Source organism: Ovis aries, chromosome 1 (genome assembly GCF_016772045.2).
Source record: "Ovis aries strain OAR_USU_Benz2616 breed Rambouillet chromosome 1, ARS-UI_Ramb_v3.0, whole genome shotgun sequence".
In the NCBI taxonomy this organism is placed as follows: domain Eukaryota; kingdom Metazoa; phylum Chordata; class Mammalia; order Artiodactyla; family Bovidae; genus Ovis; species Ovis aries.
The window spans coordinates 260,240,824-260,257,235 of NC_056054.1; the positions used below are offsets into that span (position 1 = coordinate 260,240,824).

General features: G+C 44.0%; 1 protein-coding gene across 1 annotated transcript in view; it reads right to left on the bottom strand.

Annotated features, from left to right (window-relative positions):
- Positions 1-13,372, bottom strand: part of LCA5L (lebercilin LCA5 like) — a 39,835-nt gene extending 26,463 nt beyond the window's left edge. The window contains exon 1 of the mRNA XM_012103821.5: positions 13,148-13,372. The gene's annotated coding sequence lies outside the window, so the exon portion shown is untranslated. The remainder of the gene's footprint in view (positions 1-13,147) is intronic.
- Positions 13,373-16,412: the final 3,040 nt, after the last annotated feature.

The following is a 16,412-nucleotide window of genomic DNA, read 5'->3' on the forward strand; positions in this document are numbered from 1 at the left end:
CTTGGGGCTGGTGCACTGGGATGACCCAGAGGGATGGGATGGGCAGGGAGGAGGGAGGGGGGTTCAGGATGGGGAACATGTGTACACTCATGGTGGATTCAATTCAACTTATGGCAAAACCAATACAATAAAGTAAAATAAATAAATTTAAAAAGTTTTGAACCAGTATTAATTGATATCATTCATTTGCATATGAATTGCTTTATACTTCACATACTATAAGGCTTTTTCTCTATCAAAGTGATTTGTAAATTATATGTTTCATGATGGTAGTATTTTTGATGGTTTTGTCTATGCTGTATCCTCTGTGCCTAGAAGAGTTCCTTGGAAATAATTTGTTCGGTAAATATTGATTAAATAAATTAATGTTCAGGGTGCCTGTATGCTTAATTCCTGTCTCCATATCCATTACTCCTGACAAACTTCTCACTACTGTGACCCGACTCAATGCCCTAAATAAATGCTTCCCAATATAATAAAGAAATACATATCTAAAACTAAAAGCTAACCTCATGCTTAAAAGTGAAACATTAATTTACATTGCTGTAAAAATTAAGATAAAGGTGCCAATGATCACTTCTGTTGATTAATAATTGCTTTGTAGGCACTAGCCACTGAAATTGGATATGAGAAAAAATAGCAGGTATAAACGTTGGGAAAAAAAGGCAAATTATTTATTTGTGTAGATAATATAATTTTAAACTTAGAAAACCTCATAAAACATTATAAAATCATGAGAATTCAATAAAGCTATAGGTTATTAAATGCATATAAAAGCAATGTTTTCTATACATTAATTAAAATGACTTAGAAAACAGATGAAAAGACCCCACTTACTATATCAGCTAAAAAATCAAAAATATCTGATACAAGTATAATACAAATATTATAAAGAAAATTTTAAAACTACTGAAATAAAAGATTTATGTATGTGGAAACACATACTGTGTCCTTATATAGGAAGGACTTTGGTGATAAAGATGTAAATTCTCCCTAATTTAATTTACATAATCAAAGTACTCCTAATAAAAATGTTGAGTAATTTTTTAGAAATTTGACAACATGATACTAAATTCACATAGTTATAAATATGAAAAATGAGAACAAAAAAGATTTTGAAAAAAATGATGAGAAAGGACCACCTCTATCAGATATTAAGATATAAAACTACAGTTAGTAAAAGAGTTTGATTCTGGTGCTTGAATAGACAGAGCAATATAATGAAATAAAGACTTCAGAAACAGAAACATATGAAAATGGCATAAAATAAAGGTGGAGAAGAGTAGACATTCAAGAAATGATGGGGTGGGGGCAACAGACTAGACTTCCATCTGGAAATCAGACAAAAGTGAATTCTTATTACCTTTCTTACACTGAAATAAACACTAGGTGAATTGAAAATGTAAATGTTAAAAACAAATGTTAAAACATTGAGGGTGGCAAGAAATAAAGCCCACAAACCACAAAGGAAACAATTAGAAAAACTGACTGCACAAAAGTTTTAAAAGTTTTTTTTTATTGAGGTAAAGTTGATCTATAATATTATATCATTCAGGGGTACAACAAAGTGATTCTCACAATTTAAAAATATTATACTCCATTTATAGTTATTATAAAATTCTGGCTCTATTCCTCGTGCTGTACAATATTTCCTTGTAGCTTATTTATTATATACATAATAATTTATACTTCTTAATCCCTTACCCCTAGGGCTTCCCTGGTGGCTCAGAGGTTAAAGCGTCTGCCTGCAATGCGGGAGACCTGGGTTCGATCCCTGGGTCGGGAAGATCCCCTGAGAAGGAAATGGCACCCCACTCCAGTATTCTTGCCTGGAGAATCCCATGGACGGAGGAGCCTGGTAGGCTACAGTCCAGGGGTCGCAAAGAGTCGCACACGACTGAGCGACTTTCACTTTCACTTTCAATCCCTTACCCCATCTTGCTCTTTCCCTACTCCCTCTCCTCATGGATACCGATTAGTTTCTTTATACATCTGAGTCTCTTTTTCTTTTTTGTTATATTCACGTTTGTTTTATTTTTCCTTCCTCTGCAATTTTTTGGAATCATTTGAGAAGGACAGATGTTAACTCTCCTCAAAATGTTTCGTAGAATTCACCTGTGAAGCCATCTTTTCCTGAACTTTTGTTAGTTGAGAGTTTTTTTTTTAATGATTGATTCCATTTAATTACTAGTAATTGACCTGTTCATTATTTTCTATTTTTTCCTGATTCAGTCTTGGGAGATTTGACATTTCTCTGATAATTTGTCCATTTCATCTAGGTTTTACATTTTATTGGCATACAGCTGGCTGTAGTCATCTCATGATCCTTTGTATTTCTGTGGTATTCATTGTAACTTCTTTTTCATTTCTAATTTTATTGATTTGGACCCTCTCATTTTTTCTTGGTGAGTCTGGTAAAGATTTAACAATTTTGTGTGTCTTTTCAAAGAACCAGCTCTTAGTTCAACTGATCTTTTCTATTCTTTAAAAAAAAATTTTTTTTTTAGTCTCTATTTCATTTCTGCTCTGATCTTTTTGATTTCTTTCCTTCTACCAACTTTGGGTTTCATTTGTTCTTTTCCTTGTTCTTTAGTTGTATGGTTAAGTTTTTTTATTTGGGAATTTTTGTTTGTTTGTTTCCTGAGGTGAGCTTGTACCACTATAAGCTTCCCTCTTAGAACTGCTTTTGCTGCTTTTGGATCCTTGTGTTTTCAATTTCATTTGTCTCCAGGTATTTTTTTATATCCTGATTTCTTCAGTGACCCTTTGGTTAGTTAGTAGCAGATAGCCTCCATGTGTTTGTGTTTTTGCCTTTTCTTTTCCTTGTAGGTATTTCTAGTCTCATAGCATTGTGGTCAGAAAAAATGCTTGATACATTTCAATATTCTTAAATTTACTGAGACTTGTTTCATAGACTAGCACTTGATCTATCCTGAAGAGTATTCCATGTTTACTTGAAAAGAACGTGTATTCTGCTGCTTTAGGATCAAATGTTATATATATATATATATATATATATATAAAGTCTATCTGTTCTAAGGGCTTCCTGAAGCTCTAGTGATTAAGAGTCTGCCTGCCAGTGCAGGGGACACAGGTTCTATTCCTGGTCTGGGAAGATTCTACATGCTGCAGAGCAACTAAACCCGTGCACTACAACTACTGAGCCAGTGCTCTAGAGCCTACGATCTGCAACTACTAAGCCATGAGCCTAGAGTCCATGCTTCACAGCAAGAGAAGCCACCCATACATGGCAACCAGAGATTAGCCCCCACTCACTGCAACTAGAGAAAGCAATGAAGACCCAGGACAGCCATAAGTAAATAAATAAATCTTTAAAAAACAAAAGTCTAACTGTTTTAATGTGTCACTTAAAGCCAGAATTTCTTTATTGATTTCTGCCTTGATGATCTGTCCACTGATGTTCAGTTCAGTTCAGTTCAGTCGCTCAGTCTTGTCTGACTCTTTGCTACCCCATGGACTGCAGCACGCCAGGCCTCCCTGTCCATCACCAACTCCTGGAGTTTACTCAGACTCATGTCCATTGAGTCGGTGATGCCATCCAACCACCTCATCCTCTGTTAACATCCACTGATGTTAGTGGGGTGTTAAAATCCTTTATTGTTATTGTGTTGCTGTCACCTTCTCCCTTTATGTCTGTTAGGTATTTAGGTGGTTCTATGTTGGGTGCATATATAAAAATTTTAAAACTTCTCCATAACAAAAAAAAAATCATAAACTTAAAAGGCACATCAGAAACTGGGAAGACTACTTTCAACACATATGACAAAGAGCTAACTCAACCCCTTAATTTAAAAAGAACTCATGATAATCCATGAGGAAAATGGGCGAAGGGTATGAACACATTATATACCAAGCACATTACAGCAACAGAGACAACCAAAAATATATAAAAAGTTTTTTACGACTTCCCTGGTGATACAGTGGATAAGAATCGCCTGCCAATGCAGGGGACACAGGTTTGATACCTGGCCCAGGAAGATCCCACAGGCCCCAGAGCAATTGAGCCTGTGTGCATAGCTATGGAAGCTAGTGCGCCTGCAGCCTGTGCTCCTCAATATGAGAAGCCCCTGCAATGAGCAGTCTGTGCACTGCTGTGATATCCCCATTCATTTTTATGCTGGCTTTGAAAATGGAGGAAGGGATCCTAGGCCAAATACAGTCTTTTCTAGAAGCTGTAAGAGGCAAGGGGATGGATTCTTCCCTGAAGGCCTGGAAGGAACCAGCCCTGCTGATATCTCAATTTTTAGCCTCATGAGACACATTTCAGACTGCCGACCTCCAGAACAGATTTGTATTGTTTTAAGTCACTGGGCTTGTGGTATTTGTTAGAGCAATGACAGGAAACTAATAGTGATTGTCTTGAAAATCATTATGAATCAAAATGAGACTAAAATAGGCTATTAAATGTAAAATAAAAAAATAAACTATTATACAGTTTAAAGTCAAAGAAGAGGGTAACTTCAAGTGCTTTGGGGAAGTAACTTAATGTTCTCAAAAGTAGCTTTCTATACCTTGTCCAGACTACATCTAGAAAAAAGATCACCAACTCTGGAGAGCTGGTGGGATTGTTTGCTTTGGAAAAACTAGCTAGAGAAACTAGCCAGCTCTCTCATCAAACACTCAGGGTGGAGATTCTAAAAACCAAGAAGGCTGTCTGGTGCAAAGGCATTGGTGGAGTGGTGGCATGGCTGGAGGCTGAGAAAGCTGGGTAGGGAGGAGATGATGTGTGTGTGTGTGTGTGTGTGTGTGTGTGTGTGCGGGCAGTGGGTGACAAAAGGTGACAACAAGATCAGGAGATTATCTACACAGAGCAAATAAGATCACTGAGGAAATCAAGTTGCTTTCTGCCTGAGAGAGTTTTACTTACACAGAGAGGGGGAAGGCTCAAAATAACCCCGAAGTGTTAGGTTATATATATATGTACACATTTTATACACACAGGAACAGATATAGAAATACAGATGTGTGTGTGTGTGTGTGTGTGTGTGTGTGTGTGTGTGTATTTTTCCTAACTATGTTGAGGGCCTAGAAGCAATGAAACCCCTGCAACAATGAGCACACCGAGCTCCAGTCTTCACTAAATACCATTCTTTACAAAAGGAAATCAACCCTGAATATTCATTGGAAGGACTGATGCAGAAGCTAAAACCCAATACTTTGGCCACCTGATGTAAAGAGCCAACTCATTGGAAAAGATCCTGATGCTGGGAGGGACTGAGGGCAGGAGAAGGGGGCGACAGAGGATGAGATGGTTGGGTGGCATCACTGACTCAATGAACATGAGTTTGAGCAAACTCTGGGAGATCGTGAAGGACAAGGAAGCCCGGTGTGCAGCAGTCCACAAGGTCACAAAGAGTTGGACACCTCAGCGACTGAACAACAACTACTAACTTGAATCAGAGTTCCTTGGGGAAAGATAATTCCAGGCATGGATCAGGTAAAGTTCAAGATAAAGCTGGTATGTGTTTAAAGGACACGGAAGCCAACTTGAAGTATTCTCCCATCAAATCTAGGACAATTTGAATATCAAAATAAATAAGGATGAAATAAGGTGACAACCTATTAAATAAGATAGGAACCTATGAGTCCATACTAATACAAATGAATAAGTAAATAGAGAAAGGAAGAGAAAGCTCTTCCTTATGGCACAATGACAGCTAATAAATGCAGAAGGAACAGAGGAAAGAAACAATGACTGATGCCTATCAGAGAGTTAGCTGAAACAGGCAGGACCTGCCATTGAATGCTAAGTGCCAGTGAGTGTAAGTCTGATAAGGAACAGGATTGTGCATAATACTAACCAAAAACATGGAAAGAGGGAGGCTTTGTGCAGAAACCTGGCAGACACCTTGATCGTAACCCGGTCAGCAAGGCCTGAACCACCAGTGGGACAGGTGGATCTCATATGCCCCCTTGAGACTGCTAAGGGGAAAGGGTCATTCCTGAAGTCTCCCTGCCAGGAACTGGCCTGAGTCAGGTCATGGGGAGACACCAGCTGGACCCAGGTTGAGGGTCATCCTACAGGAGGAAAAGCCTGAACTCTTTGACACAAAGTTCAGCAGAATGTAAAATGAATACAGAAGCTCTTCCTTTAGCTTACAAAACCAGTGTTACATACGTAAGATGATCATGTATTTTAGGGTTTTCAAGAACATGATTTTGAACACTGTATCCACCTTTAAGATGATGTGTCCCCAGTAGGGAAAGGAGAGGGTGGGACAAATTGGCAGAGTAGCATTGAATATGCATTGCCATGGGTAAAACAGTCAGCAGGAAGTTGCTGTGTAACCCAGGGAGTTCAACCCAGTGCTCTGCAATGACAAGGAGGGGTGGGATGGGCTGGCAGGTGGGAGGGAGGTTCAAGAGGGAGGGGATGTATGTATACATATGGCTGATTCATGTTGCTGTATGACAGAAACCAGAACTTCCAGGTGGCTCAGTGGTGAAGAATTTGCCTGCTAATGCAGGAGACCTGGGTTCCATCTCTGGGTCAAGAAGATCCCCTGGAGCAGGAAATGGCAACCCACTCCAGTATTCTTGGGAAATCCTATGGACAGAGGAGCCTGGTGGGCTACAGTCTATGGGGTTGCAAGAGTCAGACATGACTTAGTGACTGAACAACAGTAATGGCAGAAACCAACACAATATTGTAAAGCAATTATCCTCCAATTAAAAATAAATAAATAAGACGATGTGTCCCAACTTTTGACTTCAGAAATGTGATCTCCCTAATAGTGAAGAAAAGCAGTTTAAGAATGAACACAGGGTTGAGAAGAAAGAGAGCATGCTATTGAAGGGAAAAAGGCTTATGTGGCATGGCATCTGAGTTGCAACATCAGCTCTTGCCAGTATATCTAGCTCTCTGGTCTCAGTGGTTTAATGTATGAAAATTTCTGCTTTCAATGGTGTCTAAGGTTTAGTCCAGCACAAAAATCCATACATTAAATATATCTATATACATCAGAAGTTGTAAGCTTTCTTGCATAACATGGAATTGTTATGCAAGAAAGCTTACATGTTATGCAAGGTTTGGCTGGTTATAGACAAGTTATGTAGGTTTGGGGTATTTAACAATTTTATGTATTTTATTTATTTTTGACAAAATGTTCAAATCCATTACCAGACCAGGCCTCCCAAAGAAGCACCTTCAGGGCTTACCCTACTCTACTCCCACCAAGCAGTGGCAAATGCAACTACTGCCCTTGTCTGTGCTCACTCTTGCTCAGTCATGTGGGACTCTTTTCGACCCCATGGACTGTAGCCCACCAAGCTCCTCTGTCCATGGGATTCTCCAGGCAAGTATACTGGAGTGGGTAGCCATTTCCTTCTGGAGGGGATCTTCCTGACCCTGGGTCTACTGCATTGTAGGCAGGTTCTTTACTGTCTGAGCCAGCAGGGAAGCCCAACTGCTGCATGGGCTACAGAAAAATTCAACATTCTAGGGCTAAATTTCTAGATGTGCAAACTTGTAGCTCTTCCTCCCAGCCACTGCCACATATCTTTTTAATTTCCGGTGTTGACCTGACTCTTTTTCATTATAATGTTTATTTTAATAAAATTCCATGAAAATATCCCAAATTTGATCTTACACATTTGGATGTTCATTAATTCACTCTTTCAACACACAGTTGAGTGCTTACCACGTGCCAGGAGCTGTGTGAGGTGTGGAGGGTATAGTGAACACAGAAATGGTTCTGTTTTTGTGGAGCTAGTATGTCAGTAATAAAATAATCACAGTAGTGACTATTCTATGTGTTTTAAAGCAAAGAGCTACAAGTCTGTGAGGACACATGACAAAAAAACCTGATCCAGACAGTAACCTGGGAAGCTTCTCTAGAGCAGTGGCAGCTGACTGAGATACAGGGGGTCAGTGGGAACTGCCTGGGCAGAGAGGAATGTGGGGTAGGAGGGAAGAACGGTGTGGACAGAGGCGGCACCAGGGCCAGTCGGTGGAGGAGGGCCCCATGTTTGGGGCCCAGTGAGAAACTCCAGTGGGTGCAGATGGGTCTCCAGAGGCCCAAGAGGTGAGCAAGCTGCAGGGTCATCAGAAGGCACATTTATGATATGGCTCATTCATCCAAGAGGAACAGACAGCTAGCAGTAAGAAGAGAGAGGGGCTGGGGAAGGGGGATGTGATGAGCGCTGCCTTTTGAACAGGTGACTCTGGCTGCATTCTCCATCCCTCCGCAGGATGGAGAACAGAAGAGGGAAATGTCAGAGAGCAGTGGATGCAGAAGGCAGGACTAAGGAAGGCGGGAGCTTGGACCGAGGTGCCTGCAATGATCAGAAAGATGCATGGAGGACAATATCACTGGGGCATGGAGGCCCACTGGATGCTGGTGGGAGGGAAAATGTCAAGGAGGAATCCTGTTTTCCGGTGCAGGAGTCCCAGTGGGGTGGGTGGGGGAGACTGTCAGGGCTTGTGTGTGCTAAGTTGCAGGTGTCTGAGAGGTATTAAGTTGTGTTGCCACCCAACAGCTGGACCTATGGGTTGAATTCAGAAGATGCCAAGTGGAGAGATCAAGTTGGGGGGCCAAGAGCATAGAGATGGTGGGCATGGATTTGTGCCTAGTGTTGGAATCTGGGGGCCTGAGGGGAGGACACTGCACTCTGAGGAACTGCAGTGCTAAGGAGCCAGGGGAGGACGACAGCTGGGATGGGAGCAGGAAGTGTGGCGGCTGAGGGCACAGGGGCCAAGGGAAGGCAGCCCTTTGCTGCGGTGTCAGACTTAAATGCTGCTGGGAGACTGAGCAAGACTGAGTGGCCAGGGATGTCTGATTAGCGGTTCTTATTTTAGTGCAGAGGTGAGAGGGGAGGGCAGACTGGAGCGGGCTGAGGAATGAGAGATGAGGAATGGATACACTGAATGCTGCGATTCTTTACCAAACTTTGCCTGTCGAGGGGGATGAGAAATTGGGCATGTCAACTACAAACTGGCACTTGCCAGAGTATTGGCAGCAACTGAACAACAACAGGTGGCGCTAGTGGTGGAGAATCTGCCTGCCAATGCAGGAGATGGAAGAGACGTGAGTTCAGTTCCTAGGTCGGGAAGATCCCTTGGAGGAGGGAATGGCGACCCACTCCAGTATTCTTGCCTGGAGAATCCCATGAACAGAGGAGCCTGGTGGACTACAAAGAGTCGGACATGACTGAAGTGATTTAGGACACACACACGAACAAGAAGAAGGACATTTGCCATCTGCCTGTACTGCTGCAGCTGCTGACCATCACTCCCTGAAGGGAATGTGGGGTGGAGAGTAAGGCACTCTGTGCTCCAAGGAAACGTGGGACAAGTCTTTAGATGGATATTTTCAGGAACTGACTGCATGATCTCAATCTCTGCATCTCCTCATATCTAGAAAAGCACTAAATCCCTTCAAGGTGACATTAGCTCCTCGTGACTAGCAGAAAACCTTTTTTAAAGTTAGTGCTCCATTGCTTTGGCTTCCTCTTCACCAAAATCTTATATATTGATCTTCCCCCACTGCCTCTTTGGGCTTCCCTGGTGGCTCAGGTGGTAAAGAATCCACCTGTGATGCAGGAGACCTGGATTCTATCCCTGAGTCAGGAAGCTCCCCTGGAGAAGGGAATGGCTACCAACTCCAGCATTCTTGCCTGGGAAATCTCCTGGCCAGCTGTCTGGAGAGCTGCCTGGAGCCTGACTAACTGCAATCCACAGGGTCACAAAGAGTTGGACACGACTGGGTGACTAATCACAGCACTGCCTCTTTAGAGCAGTCTCTCGGAGCTATCTGAGGTGCTGCCTTCCCTGGCTGCAGTCCTCATTTTGCCCCACATGAAACTTAACTTGCAGCTCTCATGTGGTGCATGTTTTTTCTTAGTCTACAGTTAGTAACTAGAAAATGAAGAGGAGCGCGGGTCAGGGAGCTTGTTTCTCTTTCTTTTCTGATGGGAGGTCTTCAGTTCAGTTCAGTTCAGTCGCTCAGTCGTGCCTGACTCTTTGTGACCCCATGAATCACAGCACGCCAGGCCTCCCTGTCCATCACCAACTCCCGGAGTTTACCCAAACTCATGTCCATCGAGTCGGTGATGCCATCCAGCCATCTCATCCTCTGTCGTCCCCTTCTCCTCCTGTCCCCAATCCCTCCCAGTATCAGAGTCTTTTCCAATGAGTCAACTCTTCTCATGAGGTGGCCAAAGTATTGGAGTTTCATCTTTAGCATCAGTCCTTCCAGTGAACACCCAGGACTGATCTCCTTTAGAATGGACTGGTTGGATCTCCTTGTAGTCCAAGGGACTCTCAAGAGTGTTCTCCAACACCACAGTTCAAAAGCATCAATTTTTTGGTGCTCAACTTTCTTCACAGTCCAACTCTCACATCCATACATGACTACTGGAAAAACCATAGACGGACCTTTGTTGGCAAAGTAATGTCTCTGCTTTTTAATATGCTACCTAGGTTGATCATAACTTTCCTTCCAAGGAGTAAGCGTCTTTTAATTTCATGGCTGCAGTCACCATCTACAGTGATTTTGGAGCCCAGAAAAATAAGGTCTGACACTGTTTCCCCTGTTTTCCCATCTATTTTCCATGAAGTGATGGGACCAGATGCCATGATCTTCTTCGTTTTCTGAATGTTGAGCTTTAAGCCAACTTTGTCACTCTCCACTTTCACTTTCATCAAGAGGCTCTTTAGTTCTTTGCTTTCTGCCATAAGGGTGGTGTCATCTGCATATCTGAGGTTATTGATATTTCTGCTGGCAATCTTGATTCCAGCTTGTGTTTCTTCCAGCCCAGCGTTTCTCATGATGTACTCTGCATAGAAGTTAAATAAGTAGGGTGACAATATACAGCCTTGACGTACTCCTTCTCCTATTTGGAACTAGTCTGTTGTTCCATGACCAGTTCGAACTGTTGTTTCCTGACCTGCATAGAGGTTTCTCAAGAGGCAGGTTAGGTGGTCTGGTACTCCCATCTCTTGCAGAATTTTCCACAGTTTATTGTGATCCACACAGTCGAAGGCTTTGGCATAATCAATAAAGCAGAAATAGATGTTTTTCTGGAACTCTCTTGCTTGTTCAATGATCCAGGGGATGTTGGTAATTTGATCTCTGGTTCCTCTGCCTTTCCTAAAACCAGCTTGAACATCAGGGAGTTCACGGTTCACGTATTGCTGAAGCCTGGCTTGGAGAATTTTGAGCATTACTTTACTAGCGTGTGAGATCAGTGCAATTGTGAGGTAGTTTGAGCATTCTTTGGCACTGCCTTTCTTTGGGATTGGAATGGGAGGTCTCAAGCATGTTTAAAAGCCAAGGGAAAGAGCCAGCAGAGATGGGAGAGGTGATGACACGGGTCAAAGAATGGGCAGCCAAGAGTAACAGCAAGCAGGTGAGGGGAAGACCCAACGCACAGGGGAGCTTGCTGTGGCGGTGGCTGGAGCTGGAGGAGAGTCCCCTCCTGTGGCTTCAAGAGGCTCTGGGAAGTGAAAGCACGCGGGATGAGGAGGAGCCACGGGAGAGTGGAACATCCCACAAGCCCTCTGCAAATCGCAATTGTTCTTCCGTTGTTCCTTTCCTCAGTCAGGGTTTCACAGGACGAAAAAAAAAAAAACAAAAAACGGAGGCCGGCGTTTGCGATTGGCCAGGGGACAGGTGGGCGGGGCCATCCGCTCCCAGAGAAGAGCGGACAAGTCTTATCAATCATTGCATCACTCTGACTGACAGGACTATCAGCACCCAGATACTTGCTATCAAAGGGATCAGCACAGGAATGCTCCTGTGTCCCCATTTCAATTTACCTCTCTTGGTGCTTCTCTAAAACACCAAACAAGAAAACTTCTCAACAGATAGAGTGTAAACTCCTCCACGACTTCTTTTTCTCACTGGGAAGAAGTCTACAGATTCTTTCATTCTTCCCTAAAGTCAGTTAGTTTTAATGTTCTTGTCATAGCTCTATCCAGAGACACTGTCCTAAACCTCAGAAAGCTAAAGGGCATCTTTTGATTTTTAGCTTAATAGTAAGGCACTTACGGACCTTTGTCTACTTGGTTTAAAGGTCACAATTCTCAAAATACATACTAAAAATGTTGTATTGTTATCTTTAAACTATAAAATTCAAATCCTTAAAAAAAAATAACCCCACCTAACTCACATGAAATAACAGAGAAAGGGAAAATAGCATAAGACTGTCTCTACTCAATGCAGAGAGACCAGTTAGGAGGCTTCTGACATAATCCAGGACTGGACCAGGGTGGTGACAGTGGGGGTTGGGAGAAATGGTAGGACTGTACATCTATTCTGGGTACATTCTGAAGGGTGTGTTGACAGACTGAAGGTGCAGATGGAGGAAGAAAGGGAGTCCAGGAGGACCCCCAAGGCCCAGAGAACTGACAATGGCTTCTAGTAACTGGGATGGGTAAAAGCCGGGGATGAGCAGGTTTGGGAGAAACGTTCTGGACTTGTTGTGTAGGAGGAGATGGTTAGTCATCTATGGAGAGATGTGGGCAGAAGACACGAGTCTGTAGCTCAGAGGAGGCTCAGGACAGGAGAAACGCAGTTGGGGTTCATCGACATTGAGATCGGTTTTGAGCCTATGACACTGGATGAATTCATTAAGAAAGTGAGTGTAGATTAAAAAAAAAAAAAGACTCAAGGTCATGTTCCGCAGTGAAAATCTGGTCTGAAAAAAGTTATCTGTTGGCACAAGTGTGGCAAGGAAATGTTAAAGCGCCACAGGGAAATTGCGGACAGAGAGCTCTGAGCCTGAGTTCAGCGGGGGAGGGGCAAACACACAGATGCTGTGGCAAAGCGTTCAGACTTCCAGGGGATGGGGATTAAGGGACCGTCAGCCCTGAGATTAGAAAACAAAGCAAAGCAAAAGCAAGCAGGTAGATGAATAAATGAAGGTGTCAGATTTCAAAGGGAAATAGTGAAAGCGAGTCAATTGGGAAAGGGGTGAAATTTGCTCCAGCGTGATGGGGCAGGAGGGTGGGGTGGGGTGACTGGGGCCGGCCGTCCCCTGCCCGTCAGCCTCTGGCGGCCAGTCCGCGTGCGGGCGGTCCGCGGCCCGCCACCTCCCCCGGGACAGAGTGGGCTTGTAAGTGCGCTGTGTGGGCTCAGTCACAGTGTCTGAACCAGGAAAGAGGACGCCGAGGGCCGCTCCTCACCAGGCCGTGTTTGCGGGAGGAAGCGGCCTGACCGCCCGGCTACGTTACCAATTCCAGAGCCAGGCAGCGAAGCCCGAGTTGGGCAGGGGCAGGACTGAGTGATCGGGAGACACCGGAGGGTTCAGAAAGCTTAGCAGGAGGCTCCGCTGGGGCGCGGCGGCGGCTGGGCCGTTATCTGCTCAGCGCTACTCGCGCGGCAGCGCCAACCCCGCGGCCTCGGGCTCTGACGCGTCGCCCTGGAAACCGGCGCGCGGGGCCTCCTGGGACTGACCCGCCAGCCGAAGGGGCTAGGGAACTGGCCCGCGAGGCCTGCGCGCACGCGCACTTGAGAGCGCGTCCGTGCGGCCTGAGCTGGGACGTGAGTTCCGTCCCACTTGACTGTGAGGGTGAAGTCAGCTGGCTGCGAAGACGTTCGCAAACAAGCCTCTTACCGCTCCTCCTCGGCGCCTAGTACCACGCCTGCGTCCTGGCGCGCCCGTGGCGAGGGAGACGGTCCCTCGGCATCCCTGTGGGCGCGGAGTTCCCGAGGATCCTTCCCGCGTCGGATCCCTCGCGTCCGCGCACCGGGTGTGTTGAATCCAAGTCCGATGTGTATGTCCGCTCCCCAGCCTGGTAGGGCCGTGGACCTAGAGCAGAGCGCCCGTGTTAAACTCTATAAAGATCGATTTCTCGGTAGCAGAAAATCTGATCCCAAAGCAATGCATGTTTGGTGACGACAAGTTACCATGTAGAGAAAATACCAAGGAAAAGTAAAAAAAAAAAAAAAAAAAAAAAGAGTGATTGATTAGGAGTTTTTAGTGATACAATAGAGCTTCCCTGGTGGGTGATACAATAGATGTCTCCAAACCTTAATCCACATTGAGGGTAATCGTATTTCTTAAAAAAAAAAATGTATGCCCATGTTATTGTCGCAAAGTGACACCTTGGAACTTCTCTGGTGGTCCAGTGGTTAAGATTATACTCCCAATGCAGGGCCCTGGGTTTGATCTCTAGTTTGGGAACCAGAATGAAAGAATGAAAACCACAGTCACAGAAAACTAATCAAACTGAAAGAAAGTGAAGAAGAATTAAAGAACCACTTGATGAAAGTGAAAGAGGAGAGTGAAAAATTTGGCTTAAAGCTCAACATTCAGAAAACTAAGATCACGGCATCCGGTCCCATCACTTCATGGCAAATAGATGGGGAAACAGTGGAAACAGTTGCTGACTTTATTTTTGGGGGCTCCAAATTCACTGCAGATGGTGATTGCAGCCCTGAAATTAAAAGACGCTTACTCCTTGAAAGGAAAGTTATGACCAACCTAGACAGCATATTAAAAAGCAGAGACATTATTTTGTCAACAAAGGTCCATCTAGTCAAGACTATGATTTTTCCAGTAGTCATGTATGGATGTGAGAGTTGGACTGTGAAGAAAGCTGAGCGCCAAAGAATTGATGCTTTTGAACTGTGGTGTTGGAAAAGATTCCTGAGAGTCCCTTGGACTGCAAGGAGATCCAACCAGTCCATTCTAAAGGATATCAGTCCTGGGTGTTCTTTGGAAGGACTGATGTTGAAGGTGAAACTCCAGTACTTTGGCTATCTGATACGAAAAGCTGACTCATTTGAAAAGACTTCCCTGGTGGCTCAGAGGTTAAAGCATCTGCCTTCAATGTGGGAGACCCGGGTTTGATCCCTGGGTCGGGAAGATCCCCTGGAGAAGGAAATGGTAACCCACTCCAGTATTCTTGCCTGGAGAATCCCATGGATGGAGAAATCTGGTAGGCTACAGTCCACAGGGTTGCAAAGAGTTGGACACGACTGAGCGACTTCACTATACTATACACTATAATGCTGGGAAAGATTGAGGGCAGGAAGAGAAGGGAACAACAGAGGATGAACAGAGGATGGTTGGATGGCATCACCGACTCAATGGGGATGAGTTTGAGTAAACTCCAGGAGTTGGTGATGGACAGGGAGGCCTGGCATACTGCAGTTCATGGGGTCGCAAAGAGTCAGACATGACTGAGTGACTGAACTGAACTGAACTGAATCAAACTAATCACATGGACCACAGCCTTGTCTAACTCAGTGAAACTATGAGCCATACCATGCAGGGCCACCCAAGACTGATGGTCATGGCAGAGAGTTCTGACAAAACATGGTCCGCTGGAGAAGGGAATGTCAAACCGCTTTAGTATTCTTGCCTTGAGAACCTCATGAACAGTATGAAGAGGCAAAAAGATAGGACACTGAAAGATGAACTCCCCAGGTTGGTAGGTGCCCAATATGCTACTGGATAAGAGCGGAGAAATAACTCCAGAAAGAATGAAGAGATGGAGCCAAAGCGAAAACAACATGCAGTTGTAGTTGTAACTGGTGATGGAAGTAAAGTCTGATGCTGTGAAGAACAATATTGCATAGGAACCTGGAATGCTAGGTCCATGAGTCAAGGTAAATTTAAAGTGGTCAAATAGGAGATGGCAAGAGTGAATATCCACATTTTAGGAGATGGCAAGAGTGAATATCCACATTTTAGGAATCAGTGAATTAAAATGGACTGGAATGGGTGAATTCAACTCAGATGACCATTATATCTACTACTGTAGGCAGGAATCCCTTAGAAGAAATGGGGTAGCCCTCCTAGTCAACAAAAGAGTCCAAAATGCAGTACTTGGATGCAATCTCAAAATGACAGAATGATCTCTGTTTGTTTCCAAGGCAAATACATGCAATATCACAGTATTTCAAGTCTATGCCCCAACCAGTAATGCTGAAGAAGCTGAAGTTGAACGGTTCTATGAAGACCTATAAGACCTTCTAGAACTAACACCCCCAAGACATGTCCTTTTCATTATAGGGGACTGGAATGTAAAAGCAGGAAGTCAAGAGATACTTGGAGTAACAGGCAAATTTGGCCTTGGAGTACAAAATGAAGCAGGGCAAAGGCTAACAGAGTTTTGCCAAGAGAACGTACTGGTCATAGCAAACACCCTCTTCCAACAACACAAGAGAAGACTCTACACATGGACATCACCAGATGGTCAATACCAAAAGCAGATTGATTACATTCTTTGCAGCCAAAGATGGAGGAACTCTATACAGTCAGCAAAAACAAGACTGGGAGCTGACTGTGGCTCAGATCATGAACTCCTTATTGCCAAATTCAGACTTAAATTGAAGAAATTAGGGAAAACCACTGGACTATTCAGGTGTGCTCTAAATTAAATCCCTTATGATTATACAGTGGAAATGACAAATAGATTCAAGGGATTAGATCTGATGGAC